The sequence below is a fragment of the Lactuca virosa genome, chromosome 9, assembly GCF_052849685.1.
Source record: "Lactuca virosa cultivar CGN04683 chromosome 9, Lactuca_virosa_CGN04683_v6, whole genome shotgun sequence".
In the NCBI taxonomy this organism is placed as follows: domain Eukaryota; kingdom Viridiplantae; phylum Streptophyta; class Magnoliopsida; order Asterales; family Asteraceae; genus Lactuca; species Lactuca virosa.
The window spans coordinates 160,630,944-160,645,764 of record NC_136434.1 but is presented as its reverse complement, the minus strand read 5'-3'; positions in this window follow the sequence as shown (position 1 = coordinate 160,645,764).

Sequence of the window (14,821 nt, the reverse complement as noted above, 5' to 3'; positions counted from 1 at the left end):
TTCAATTAAGTTCTATGTCAAAAGAATCCAAGATCGAGAAACAAACTGTTGGACAATAAGTATGACTATGTTCCATGTGATTGTCTGCACGATATCAAGAACAGAGGATCATACGATCCCTTATCTAAAGGACAGGTAGTGTTCCAAGTGGGAGACTGTTGGATTAGTGTTTAAGCCCGTAACTATATTTGGTAAGTATTTGACCCGGTTGTGTATGGTCCTTTTGGGTTGCCTTCACCATAGCAACTTGACAGGGTGATTTATAGAGAGAGATAATATATTATGGTTTATGAATATATTATGAGAATAATATATTAAAGTAATAATCATATTATTTAATTAATATTAGTCATAAATTAATTGAGAATTAATTTGGTGACTAAAAGAGATTAATTGAATAAAGGGGTTTAAACTGTCAAATGTGTGATAGTTGTATTTTGGGCTAGGGAAACCTTTATGGCTAAAGGGGTGGACGAAATTGTGGGTAGGAACCCATCTAGATTTCGTCCAAGGCCTTATTCCAGAAGGTTCCATGGGCTGCTTGGTGATTAAGTTGTCCATTAGGGCTTTGACTGAAACCCTAATTGCTCACAGTATAAATAGGACCCTTGGGATATGATTTTCAGCCACTTGTTCTCCTGGAAACCCTAGAGCCGAAAATCATAAGTCCTTACCCTCTCTCATATTTCCCTCTTGCCAATTGGTGTTTGTAAGCCATTAGAGGAGTGACACTTGTGACTCTAAGCTCCAAGAACAAGAAGATTCAAGCAAGCAACAATAGGTAATCATCTAGGTCTGAGTTTCTTATGTCAAGTTCGAATTGTATACACTAGATCTAGGGGTTGCAAGACTTGGATAAATTGCATTTACAATAGAGAAACCTAGATCCAAGCATTAGGGTTTGCATGTGCACATAGGAAAGTTCTTATGGCTCAAACTCATCAACCACTACCTCATAGCAGTCAACAGAAGAGTCAAGGAGGAACAAGAGCAGGTTCATGAGAAGTTTTCAAAGAAGGATCAGCCGAAGTAACCAAAACGTCTTATGCGTCACACTAATAAATAATAATCTTGTTTGACTTAGTGAGCTGGTGGAGACACTGCTCACATTATGTGTTAGGATTATTTTCTTTCGTGCAACTGGTAACAGTTATTCAATTCATAGATATTCATTCGAGGATAGCCACTTATGATTCATAAAGTTTATTTTACACAGACTCTTTTATGAATTATTTCCAAAACCCTATGAAAGTCAGAACTAGATACACTCAGAACTAGGATAACCTTGTCTTTCAGCTTTTGGCTTATATCCACTGCTATAGACTTATTCCATCTCATCTTTGTATTCTTTTAGCAAAGATGCCTCATCGCAGATCAAACAGACGCACTACTCCGATAACTCCAACTCAACCGCCACTACTTCCTCCACAATTCGATCCTGCTGCTCTCCAAGCAGCGATATCAGCCGCAGTGGCAACTGCTCTAGCTCACATCGGTGAAAGTGATACCTTAGGATCTGGTAGCGGTACTCACTTAACCAACCCCGGAGTTACTCATGGACACCCAAGGGAGTGTTCGTATAAGGACTTCATGAACTGCAAACCCAAATCCTTTAATGGAAATGGTGGAGTCATCGCTCTGATGCAATGGTTCGAGAAAACAGATTCGGTCTTTGCAATCTGTTCGTGTCCAGAAGGGAGCAAAGTGAAGTTTGCTGCCTGCACCTTCTCAGACAGATCCCTAACATGGTAGAATAGCCATGTTAAGTCACTGACCCTATCAGTGGCTAACTCAATAGGTTGGGAGAACCTGAAAGAGATGATGTTGGAAGAATATTGCCCGAGGGGCGAAGTTCAAAAGCTGGAACAAAAACTATGGGAGCACACCATGATCGGCTCACACATAGTGGCCTACACTGACAAGTTTAGCGACCTGGCAGCACTATGCCCCGGGATGGTTACCCCGGAGAGCAAGAAGATAGAGAGGTACATCTGGGGTTTATCTGCCCTGATTCAAGGAGATGTACTGTCTTCTAACCCAACCACATTCGATAGTGCCAAACGCCTGGCCCAACGACTCATTGACCATGGAGTCCGCCATGGCGTGGTAGTCCCCGTTCCCGAGCCATCAAAAGTAGAGGACTATAAACGGAAGTCGGGGAACAACAGGAAGAAGAATCGAACAACACACGAACCCCCGCAGGAGCAACAAACGGGTACTATATACGCCGCCACAACACCTGCTACTCCAGCACCTGCCAGCTGATATGCTGGAACTCTCCCAAAGTGTGGAAAGTGCAACTATCACCACACCGGAGTATGTCGGGAAATGCAGTGCCTGAACTGCCACAGAAAGGGACACACAGTCCGTTTCTGCAAGGCACCGGCTCAACCGATCTCCCAAGTCCCTGGTGTTGAAGAAAACCAAGCCTGCTATGGTTGTGGTGAGAATGGACACTACAAGAAGGACTGCCCGATAACAAAGAACTCAGGAGCGGATGGATGAATTCTGATGATCACCGCAGGAGAATCTACCCCGGAGTCGCTAGCGAGCAGCGGTACGTTTTCGAAATAAAATAAGAATTACTTTAAAAATTAATTTATATTTATATAAGATTAAAACTTGGGGAAAACATTTAAAAGTAATTATAATAACTCACTTATCGGAACAAGTCACATGATTCAAGAGAACTAAAAGATCCGTTCAGAGAAGCTATGATGGCTTAGTATGTACATCAGGGTTGTGCATAGCTAATATTTTGCAGACTTAGATTGAGTGATTCCACCTTAATTCCTGTTCCTTGTTTGGTTGTGGATTTGGGGCAGAGTTACTCAATCGACTGCCTTATTCATCTTAATTATTCATAACTTGTATATTCTAGGCGATCATAGTGGTACCGAGGAGGATAATAGTATAAAGTATCGACACTAGTTATCAAAGCACTTTCACAGTATGTACTCGCTCATCGCGGTACGATACGTAGAAGTGTTAACATCAAGGAGAAAACAGAAATCACTAGAAAGTATACTCAGAGTACATTGTCGAGCACACTAGGGATACATCATCGTATAACATACATTTCTTTCAAATCGGCTAAACTTTTGTTCAGTAAAGAGTCTGTTGCTATCATTCGTCATGAGTTGGTGTGGTCCTCACCATACTAAGTTCATATGTTTCTATCGCCTTGACCGTCAAATTCAGAAATCTTCGTCATTCGTAAAGACAGTCCGACCTAGACCTCAGTTTTGTCCCTCGTATTCTAAAACCCCGAAGTACTCATGCGAAGAGTACTTTTCCCTCCAAAGCCTTGCCGCCGTATGTTCCGCAGACCTTCCCGAAATACCACTCGTTTAACAGACCAAGTTGAAGCACATAGGCTAAGGACGAATACAGCCCATCTATCACTATTCAGTGTATACGCGAGGGTGGTATATGATTATGATTACGCAGATTTAGTATGTGTGCTTCCACCCTATTTCCTGTTCCTTGTTTGGTTGTGGACCTGGGGCAGAGTCGCACATCCAACCGTCTAACTAATCTTAATCATATACGACTTGTATACTCGAGTTAATGATAGATGGACCAGGTATGAATCCTATCATGGACATTAGGGAAAATTTTCCAGGTCTACGAGTGTGTATTCTGCAAATCAGAGTAGCACAACCCCAGTAGTACTGCTAAGAAAGCTAATTTCGGGACGAAATTCCATCTAACAGGGGGATGATGTGACAACCCGAAATTTTTTGCCTCGTAAGCCCAACCATTCAATTCAACCGAGTGTCAGACCTGTTTCTGCTATCTTTTAGCATTGTTTAGAGTCTGTTTAAGGGTTCAAGACTCAGTACAATCAAGCTATGGGCTCAGGGAAGTGTCAGCTTGAGTTCTTCGCATTGAAATCGAGCCGAACACTCTATCCAAGGGAGTGTATGGCTGTACACATGGGTGTACGACCGTACACCCATGTTGACCGTACACCCACCCCCATATGAAGGGTATCCCTTCATTTCTAGTCATTCCTCTCATTTCCATGTCTAGAAATCGGATTCTCTCTCAACTATCATCGAGTTCTTCATCCTAGATCATCAAAAACGTAAGTGATTCTTCCATCCTTGTGTATTTATCCTTCTTAATCATGTATCACCCTTTTATTTCATCCATGGAAATCATCTTTTTGGATAGATCTTCAAGATCTTCATCTTTCACCAAGAAAACCAAGAACACACACTTGTTCTTAGTGGCCGTAAACCCTCCTTGAGCCTCCAAATCGTTAGTATCCTTTCCCTATGCTTAGTACATGTTAATATCTCTTGTTAAACACCTTAGAAACGACAATTTTGCAAGAACAAAAGGAGTGTACGGCCGTACACCCTTGTATGGCCGTACACCCCTCAAAACACTCCCAAAGGCCCTCCAAAATGAGAACTTAGTGCACATTCTTGTTGAGCAATAGACCCTCTAGCTTCCCCATTGTTCAAACACCCTCTTGTGCATATTTTACCATGATGTACGGCCGTACACTCCATGGCCGTACACTCCATGGCCGTACACCCATGGCCGTACACTCCATGGTTAGGCCGTATACACCCCTTTGATGAATCACATGTGATTCTAACACTTAGTCCAAGTGTTTCTTGGTCTCCAAGGGTGTTTCCTTGCATGTTAGTTGCTTTTAAACACTAAATTCATGCCAATATATGCCATATATGTCATTTAGGACTCGATTGTGTCTCGGAACTTCATGCGTGGAACTTCTCATCCTTACGCGCATATTCGATTGAATCACCCACATAAGGTGAGTTCATACCCCTATAATCAATCTTTTAACCATTTTAAATGCTTTTAAGGTGGGGGGGGGGGAATACAAGTTGAACATAATGATAATTGTGTAAATGTTTTGCTATAAACATCATTTTAACAGATTGCTTATGTATTTATAAGTGGTCAAAACATTTCGAAAACTCTTTTTAAGTTATGTTACTTTATAGTTTATAAAACTCCGTTTTTAAAGAACAATCATAACTTAGTAGATAAATAAGTCTTTTCTTCAGGCCAGTATCAATTCAAGTAAACATACTAGTAAACTATAATAGGTATAGTTTAAGGGTTCAGTTTACACTAGAACAGAGAGAACATACTATAAAGAGAAACAGGGAGGTAGATAGAATACAAGATAACATAGAGAACATACTATAAAGAGAAACAGGGAGGTAGATACAATACACGATAACATAAAGAACATACTATAAAGAGAAACAGGGAGGTAGATACAATACACGATAACATAGAGAACATACTATAAAGAGAAACATGGAGGTAGATACAATACACGATAACAGAAAGAACATACTATATACTGTAACAGAAGAACAAATCATGATTAACTAAATTATACCAATGATCACTAACTCATTGTTCTAAACAAAAGGTGATAATAAATGTGGTATACAAGATCAAGATAACTTTAATGTGAGACTATCTCACGGCTTAGCAATTTGTTTGCTGAAGTTGCGTTTTGTAACCAGAATCTCTTACAGGGAGAGCGTATAGTATGGGTACAACCACATCACATTGTGACCTTAATAAAACAAACTAGTTTTAAGGTAATCAATACTTCAGTATGTCAATTTAAAAGACAACTATGTACTTACATTTTTCCCATTACTTTCATATTGTGACATTTCCACTTGAAAGTTAATACAAACTATTTTCGCGTTAAGATAGTTATAAACTAGGGAAAACTTACAAGCGACAATCAGAACAATCGAGTCTAGTACATTCAGTAGGAAGGGGCCTATAATGCTAACTTTATGATTCCTTAGTTTATACATCAGGGATATATATTAATCGGATCCGACAGGTAGTAGGATGTGTGCTTTCCGCTTCATTCCCTGTTCCTTGTTTGGTTGTGGGCTTAGAGCAGATTCACCCAACCTAGTATCTATTCGATCTTAGCTATATATATATATATATATATATATATATATATATATATATATATATATATATATATATATATATATATATATATATATATTCCGTATAAACCAAGTAATCATAAGGAGTACCAGGTATGGGCCAGGTCATAGTATACTAATTCAATACATCGTTTTCTAGTACAAAACATACTTTTCAAATAGAACATTTGGTAGACAAAACTAGAAACTTACCAGTAAAGGTTTAATCCATTTATTTAAACCAGTATAACTTAAAGGACCTTAGGTGGTTAATTCTATAATACCTTAGTTTATACATCAATGTTATATATAATTAATATCCGATAGGTAGTTGGATGTGTGCTTTCCGCCTTACTTCCTGTTCCTTGTTTGGTTGTGGGCTTAGGGCATATTCACACAACTAACTATCTGTTCGATATTAGATTATATATAGCTAGTATAAACTAAGTGATTACAGAAGGAACTATTGTGGTTACCATTTTTACTAAAATAAATAAGGGTTTTCTTAAAAAATCTTTTCATCAAATATAAAGGAACTATTACAGTTAACTCCGTGAGTACCAAGTGAATACGCCAGGGTTATATACAACGATGATCTAACAAACAATAGGATGTGTGCCTTCCGCCTCATTTCCTGTTCCTTGTTTGGTTGTGGGCTTAGGGCAGATACACACAACCGATTGTTTGTTTGCTCTGGTTTTTATATAACTTGTATCCATTTAGTACTCATCGAAAGAATTGTAGAGTCATTTTTACTTATCTTTCATCAAAGCAGGAAATATAGGATTTTCTGGAGGAACCGACAAACTTTTCTAAAAGAACTTGCAACTTACTTACATCACTAAAATCTTATGAACTCACCAGCTTAAATGCTGATCTACTCTTTCAAAATAACTTGTATTCTTAGAAGACCAGTAGATAGGTACGCGCACTGGGATGCAGAAGATGGAGCATAATAGCTTCATGTCTTGTTTTGTTATTTACTTTGTAGTCTATGTTATGTGAACCACATACTTTGTAAACACTTTATTTCTAATGAAATGGTTGTTTATTACTTTGATTACTATGATGCATGACTTGTGATACTAAACATGACGTCCTCCGCCCCCGAACGTTTCCGCCATTACGGTTTTCGGGTGTGACAATGTTCATTCTTGTAAGAATGTATAATCAGAAAAAGTTATGTACATGTATTCATGAGTAAGGTCAGGTTATCGTATATTTATTCTGTCAGAATATGGATTCTTATTATATGTTCATTCTTTAAGTTAGGTAAGTTCATTCTTGTAAGAATGCATAATCAGAGAAAGTTTTGTATGGTTCTTTATGAGCTCTTAACTCCATAAACTGGAGAATCAAATTCAAATCCCAAATTTATTGAAATCAGGTGTGATTTTTTGTTAGTAGGGAGAATATATGACATTCCTTATTTGACTGTTAACCAAATTGACATAATTACCCTTAAAACCGTTTTGATCTTATTACATATATAGGATAATCACATTTTAAATTACCAAAAATGATTGGACCACAAATGATCCGTACATCCACACAATAGTTACAATCCACATTATAACCTAACCCTATATATATATATATATATATATATATATATATATATATATATATATATATATATATATATATATATAGTAACGTCTGGTTCCTGGTACGCATTTAAATATAATTTATTCACTTTTGTGGAGCTACTCGACGAGTTGGGAGCCCCAAACTCGTCGAGTAGAAACCTGAATGGCCGCGGGATTTTAAGTCGCCTACTCGACGAGTTGAGAGCCTCGACTCGACGAGTAGGGCTTCCAGGATGAAACCCTAAATTCGGGGTTTTGCACCCTACTTAAGCATCCTAATCCCCACTTGCTGGCCTCATTTCCAGCCTCCAAGTCCCAACCCCTAATCCATGAAACCCTAGTGCCTTGTATGAGCTTGTAAGTTGTTTTTGAGTGAAGATTGTGTGTTTTGAAGCTTGTTGAAGAAGGAGGAGCTTGGAGATTCAGAAAGAAGCTAGTAGATCGAGAAACAACATCTCATCCTCTTCATTTTCTGGTAATCAAGTCTCAACCTTGCTTAATAGCTTGATAGATCTCCTTTTTATCATTTTATGGGGGGTTTTGGTCCAAGAAACATCATCTTTGGGACATGGACGTCCCAAGTCGGTATACTTTAGATCTATGAATTGGAAGGGCTCACATGGCATAAAGGTGAAAACTTTATGGCTATGGAAGCCCCATGCAAGCTATAGGTTGCCATTTTAGCCTTTTAAGCTTCAAAAGGCCATGCATTGGGAGAAAGTTAAGAACTTTATGCGTTCATGGAGTGCTTAGAGTCTGGATTTCAGTGAATATGCCTTAGTTTGGAGTATGGATGGCTTGTGGACCAAGATCTAGGTCCTAAAGGTTTAGGGTTTGAGCTAAACCCATGATGAAGGGCTATTAACGGGTAAAGTTGGAAACTTTACCCTTAAAAGGACATTTTCAAGGTGTATGAGGAGTATGAAGCTTAGATCTGAAGAGTTGGGTCTTAATCTATTAAGACGGCCCAAACAGACTAAGGAACTCGGCTAGTCCAGAGAGGGACTCGACGAGTTGAGTTGATCTGTCTCGATTCTGTATAAGGTAGAACTCAACGAGTCAGTGAAGGGACTCGACGAGTTGACTCGTTTTATCGCGACTGTGAGTAGCCAAGGAACTCAGCGAGTCAGGGGGATGACTCGACGAGTTGGATCGCAATTTCAGGGTTTTGATTTATAGACCTCATCGAGTTGATGGAGCAACTCGGCGAGTTGAGTCAACCTAGAACGTTGACTTTGACCAGGGGTAAAATGGTCATTTTACCCTAAGAAGGATTATCAATTTTTGACTAAGTGTTATTGTGATAATGATAGCCGGGGAGTCATTGGAGCAGCCGTCAAAGATTCCTCACATGAGATTTCATAGTTAGCTTACGAGGTGAGTTTTCCTCCAGTAGGAACGGGTCAAAGGCACCAAGGCCAGCCCGTTTATGTATGTTAGTATGTTCCGGATTAAGGTCCGATGCCGGGCGGGGACCGATGTAGATTTATATGTTTTTCCGGATTTCGATCCGATGCCGGGGCGGTACCCGAAGAATGTTAGTATGCTTGATGTCTTTGTGATTCATGCATGTGTTTGCATCTGTATGTTCCAGACTATGGTCCGATGCCGGGGCGGATCTCGAAGAATGTTTGTATGCTTTTCGGATTTCGGTCCGATGTCGGGCGGGGCCTGAGGAACGTTTATATGTCTATGATTAGGTGGCTATGCTCATGTTATGTGTATTAGTAGTTATGCTCATATGTATGCCGAGTTTTGTTCGATGCCGGGCGGGGACCGATGCCGGGCAGTGCCCGATGTAGCAGGACAGGGCCCAATGTATGTTATATGCGATTATATGATTATGTGTATGATATGTGGTAGTTTGGGGAGACTCACTAAGCTTCGTGCTTACAGTTTTCAGTTTTGGTTCCAGGTACTTCCGCTAGTAAGGAGAAGAGCTCGGGATGACTACATGGCACAGACCACAGCTTTTAGCCTGGGAAGATTCACTCTGATGTTTTGATATATGATTTTGATATATTGACAGATGTTATGATATTATTGAGATACACGATTTATGACTTTTATATGATGAACGATACTTATGGTTTTTATTAATGATTTAAAATGAAAATTTTGAACCGTATTTTTGGAATGTTCATATATATATATATATATATATATATATATATATATATATATATATATATATATATATATATATATATATATATATATAGGTTTAGGTTCTATGGAAAACAAAAAAACCTTAAAAAAAACCCTAAAAATCATAAAAATGCATAAAAAAAATACTTAGAGATCACACAACTTTTTTTTGAATTTTTTTATAAAAAATCGCAGCATTTTCTTAAAATCCGCTGAAAAAAAAATCATTTTTTTTTAATAAATTTTTTTCAGCGAATTTGTATAGAAAGCTGCGATTTTTTCAAAAAAAAAGTTTTGTGATCTCTAAGTATTTTTTTTATGCATTTGATTTTTAGGGTTTTTTTTGTTTTCCAAATAACCCTTCCCTATATATATATATATATATATATATATATATATATATATATATATATATATATATATATATATATATAGCCCATAATCCATAAAAAAAACAATGCAAGTATACATAAAGTAGGTGTCCGAGGAAGTTATGGAGCTTCTACTAAAGGTTTAATAAAAACACATTCAAAATACATAAATATTGAGGATAAGTTACTAAATAAAAAATAATATGAGTTCAAAATAAAATAGAAAGAATCCATCAATGAAAGAAGATTGTGTTTTTTTAATCAAAATGAAGTCAATTTAGATGGTTATGTACCTAATATTACATACATGACAGTCACATATTCACTTTAGATAATCAGGATCTGGTGAGGACTCGAACAATAGTGACGACTGTGAGAACAAATCTTTAACGTTTGTTTGTAAAAACTAAAGGTTGATATTCAATGTGAAAAAATAACCGTTTAAAAGTCACGCTCATTTCACACACAAACGACGCGCCAGATGCGCCCCATCCAACATCCAAGACACGTGTCACACTCGGTTTAACTGGGTTTTTTTTATTTAGTTATTTTGTATAACTCTTTTTTTTTCTTTGAAAAAAAATTCTGAAAAAAACCAAAGTTCTTAATATTTAATTCTCTACCAAATGAGCACAATCATGAAAATTTGAAAAAGAAATTATTATTATTTTTTATAAAAAAACTCAGAAAAAAAAATCTCCAAAAATCATAAAAATTTAAGCGATACTTCTACTCAATATACTTTTGAACTTATTGACGGACCCGCGGGATGGAAGATTCACACTTAGCCCGACTGACATTTTGGTCTTTGGATGGGTAGGAGGGAAGCACGCATGTGCAGATCTTACTAGGGTCTCTCCTCTCGTCGGTTTAAGGAGCGGGGTTTCACAGCAGGGCATGTCGCTTTGAAAGTTGCTGCGTGCAAAGTGACAAAGCACGAGAATGCATGTATAGAAAATCAACATGTGTTTGTACCTTTTGCATTTGAAACATTTGGTTTTCTCGCATCAGAGGCAATGATGCTCCTCAACAGAGTCCAACGGGTCATGCATTCTAATGTCATATCTCCTAGATTCACAAATGTTGTTTTCAAAAGAATTAACTTTGCCATCCAGAAAGGCTAGCGGCGCAGCTTGTTGCCCATTTGCCTTACATCGATATGTATTGAACTATATTAGTCGTATTAAAAAGAGAAATATAGAACATTTTAAAAACACTAGTACAAAAATGACCTACGGTCACACTTTCCGAAAAACGGCCTGTCACACTTTTTATTAAAAGTGTGTCCAAAGGTCATTAAAAAAATTTACAAACTGTTTTTGGATACATTTAAATTAGTTTGTGTGGGCATTTTATAGATAATCAAAACTTTAACCACACTTAATTATACCAAATGTGACAAATATTAGTCACACTCGAACATTGAGGCCATATGTCATAATCAACCACAGGTATCGATTATCATTGTCATACTTTTTTTATGAGAGACAGTAGATAAACGTATTGTGATATGAGGCAGTTGTGTGTTTGTCTATAACCTGGTGCCTTTTTAGACACATAACAGACAAAGTAGCTAAAAGGTGATACATATGGTCACTAAATATTTGTGTGTCCATAAGTCGGTTCTGTAGTAGTTGTACTTAGTTAACGCAAGAAAAGAAAACAAGTTAGTATTGGTTGTTTATGTTCATGTACCTTTTATTATGTGTGTCAAAATATGATGAATTGGTTTTGAGAAGAAACAAATATTGTCAGTGTAGGTATCATTTAGTTATGATTACAGCTATTATATGTGTCTATATGTAAATATAGTTATAAAAGAACAATAATGTCTTATCAGTATAATTAGGGGTCGTTCATTGAATATGTTACTATAATTATGTTATGTTCATTCTGGTTGTACTATTGTATTTGTAAGTTTAAAGAATAGTCTTCACAAAATGAAAATTTGTTGTAAAACTGAAATTGTTTCATGGTTAAGTTATTATACAAAAAAAATGACAATTTTAGACTTTTTGGAAGACTCATAAATTTGACCATTTTATCTTTGATATCATTTGGCAGAATAAAAAATGAACAAAAAGGTCAATCATGCCATTTTACAAAAGTACATTGTTTTTTTTTGCAATTAAAGGGTTGTATAAATTAATGAAAAAAATTGAATGACAGTTTTGTAAAGTTACCTCAACAGAAACAATTTCTGAAAAAACCAAAAAAAAATAAAAACAATAAAAACAAAAACAAATAACAATATAGTTGTATTGAATAAGAGCTATAAGAAAGGACCAAATTGCCCTTTTTGTCATCTATTCTTTTAATTGCACCCGATCATACACCATTAAAAATGAAAAGAATACAACTTTCTTTAACAGAAAAGTATGATAAATAAATGAAAATAATACAACTTTGTCTAATATTGCATAACAAAAGTACATTGCTATAATATGTAGTTTATGTTATAACACGTCATCCACCATTACAGTAAAAAACTGAAAAAATTAACTTTGTGTTATAACAATATTGCACTAGAAATTTGATGGTATAATATGGTAAAAAGATATTAAGGAAAGTACATCGTCATTTTTTTGTCATTTTCTTATTCTCCACATAACTCTAGGATCAAGGTTTGGTCTTTCCCTTCTACAAACAAAAATAAAGATCATTATATGTTAAAAGAAGGAAAAATATTATCGCTACAAATGTAATTCATGACATTAAGAAACACATACCGTACGTATAAGAATTCCATGAAAATTAGTACGAAAATAATCATTTTATCACATATTTTTCCCTGCAAACCACCACCATACAATATATAACACAATTCCTCTAGCTTTTTAAGTGTTGCAACATGACCATCAGCCAAATCCATCACATAGATGTAATCCCGGATCTGCAAAGATAAATAAAAAATTATAAGAAAAATCAATTGAATGGAAGTAGTATGCTGCTATAACAAGAATAGATAGATACATAGAGCACTGCCATCTTTTGTAGGGTAATCATGACCATAAACATTCAACTCTGGTAATCTTCCAACAACTACTTAGTTGTTGTGTGTAAGGCATCAGATTATTTGGTATCCCAGTGGGATCTTCACCAAGTTTCCCACTCTCGTGAGCCCCAACAGGATTGAAATATCTCAGCATAATTATTTTCCACTCCCCATCTGCACTACGAATATCTCGAGTTATCTCTTCAAGGAACGACTAGTCAACACACAAACAAGCATATAAACAATCAAATTTCAAACATTATCGATTATATAAACTCTTCATTGGCTAGTAGCTTTAATATTGCAGTTTTTTTTAATAATATTAGGCAAAAAATTTAACAGTATTAAGCAGAATTTATGACAGCTGAGGGGTCATCTGGAGGAGGGGAAACAGATGAGACAAGTCCAATACCGTGTGAACAAAAATCTTTATGAATCTGTGATGTTAACCATTTAAAATTTTCAAATAAAAACAAATTTGATCAGAACTATCAATCAATAAAAACGAATTTCATTAAAATTGTGAAACCATGAATCTGTGAAACCATGAATTTGTGAAACTGTAAATCTGTGAAACTGTGAATTTACACAACTAAACGATGGCAATATACTGTCGTATCTACATAACTAAGCTCAGAACATACCTTCAGAGAGGGAGCAACGAGATGAGCAAGCGCCAAGAGGACCTGGAAGCAGAGCTGCTTCAGGCGGAGGCGACGAGGTGTAGTCGAAGGGCTTGATACTGCCGGACCTGTTGTACGTCTCAGACTCTCAGACTCAATTAGCAAGTGGAAACAATAGAGAAGGAAATCAAAAGAACAACGAGAGTCGAGAGATCGTTTTGCGTCTTTGGGATTAGGGCAAGTGGAAACGATTGATTGGAATTGGAGATGGACTCTCAATTGGGTTCATTTATCTATTAACAAAAGAGACTACATGAAAAGGGGAAAAAAAATATTTTTGTTGGCGGTGATCCATTTCATATGGAGGGAAATTTAAATTATTTAGATTAAGATGTTTATATGACAATAATATAAGCATAATATAGATACCCGAAACCCGAATCAAATTGCTTATCCGGGCCTAATTCGGTTCGGATTTCGGTTTGGTTCGGGTTTCTGGGCCAAATTCTCATCCCTAGTGTGTATGTATATGTATGTATGTTTATGTGTATGTGTATATACGTGTGTGTATATATATATATATATATATATATATATATATATATATATATATATTATTTTCATTTTCGCACTAAGTCGAAGTCCTACACAATAAGCTTTAAGACGTAAGCCATATTGCATAAGTCATAATCCATAACCCTTAAGTAATAAGCCATAAGCCTACACAATAATCCTTAGGAGCTAAGCCATAATACTTAATTCATAGTCTATAAGCCCTAAGTAACAAGTCTTAAGCCTTAAGCCTTAAGCCTTAAGCTGTAATCTCTAATCCCTAATCCACAATCCCTAATCCCTAAGCCCTAAGCCTTAGTCCCTAAGTAATAAGCCATAAGCTATATGACATAAGCCATAAGCCAAAAACTTATGGATTATTTCTTAGGGCTTAAGGCAAGTATCTTGTGACTTATGATGTATGATTTAAGGCTTAAGTCCTATGGCACATGGATTAAGGCTTATGGTTGGGGCTTTAGGCTTATCACGCAGAGAGTATAAAATATGACTTATAAATAAGGGATTATTGCTTATGGTTTATGAGTTATGACTTATAGCTTAAAGGCTTATGAATTATGGCTTAGGTCTT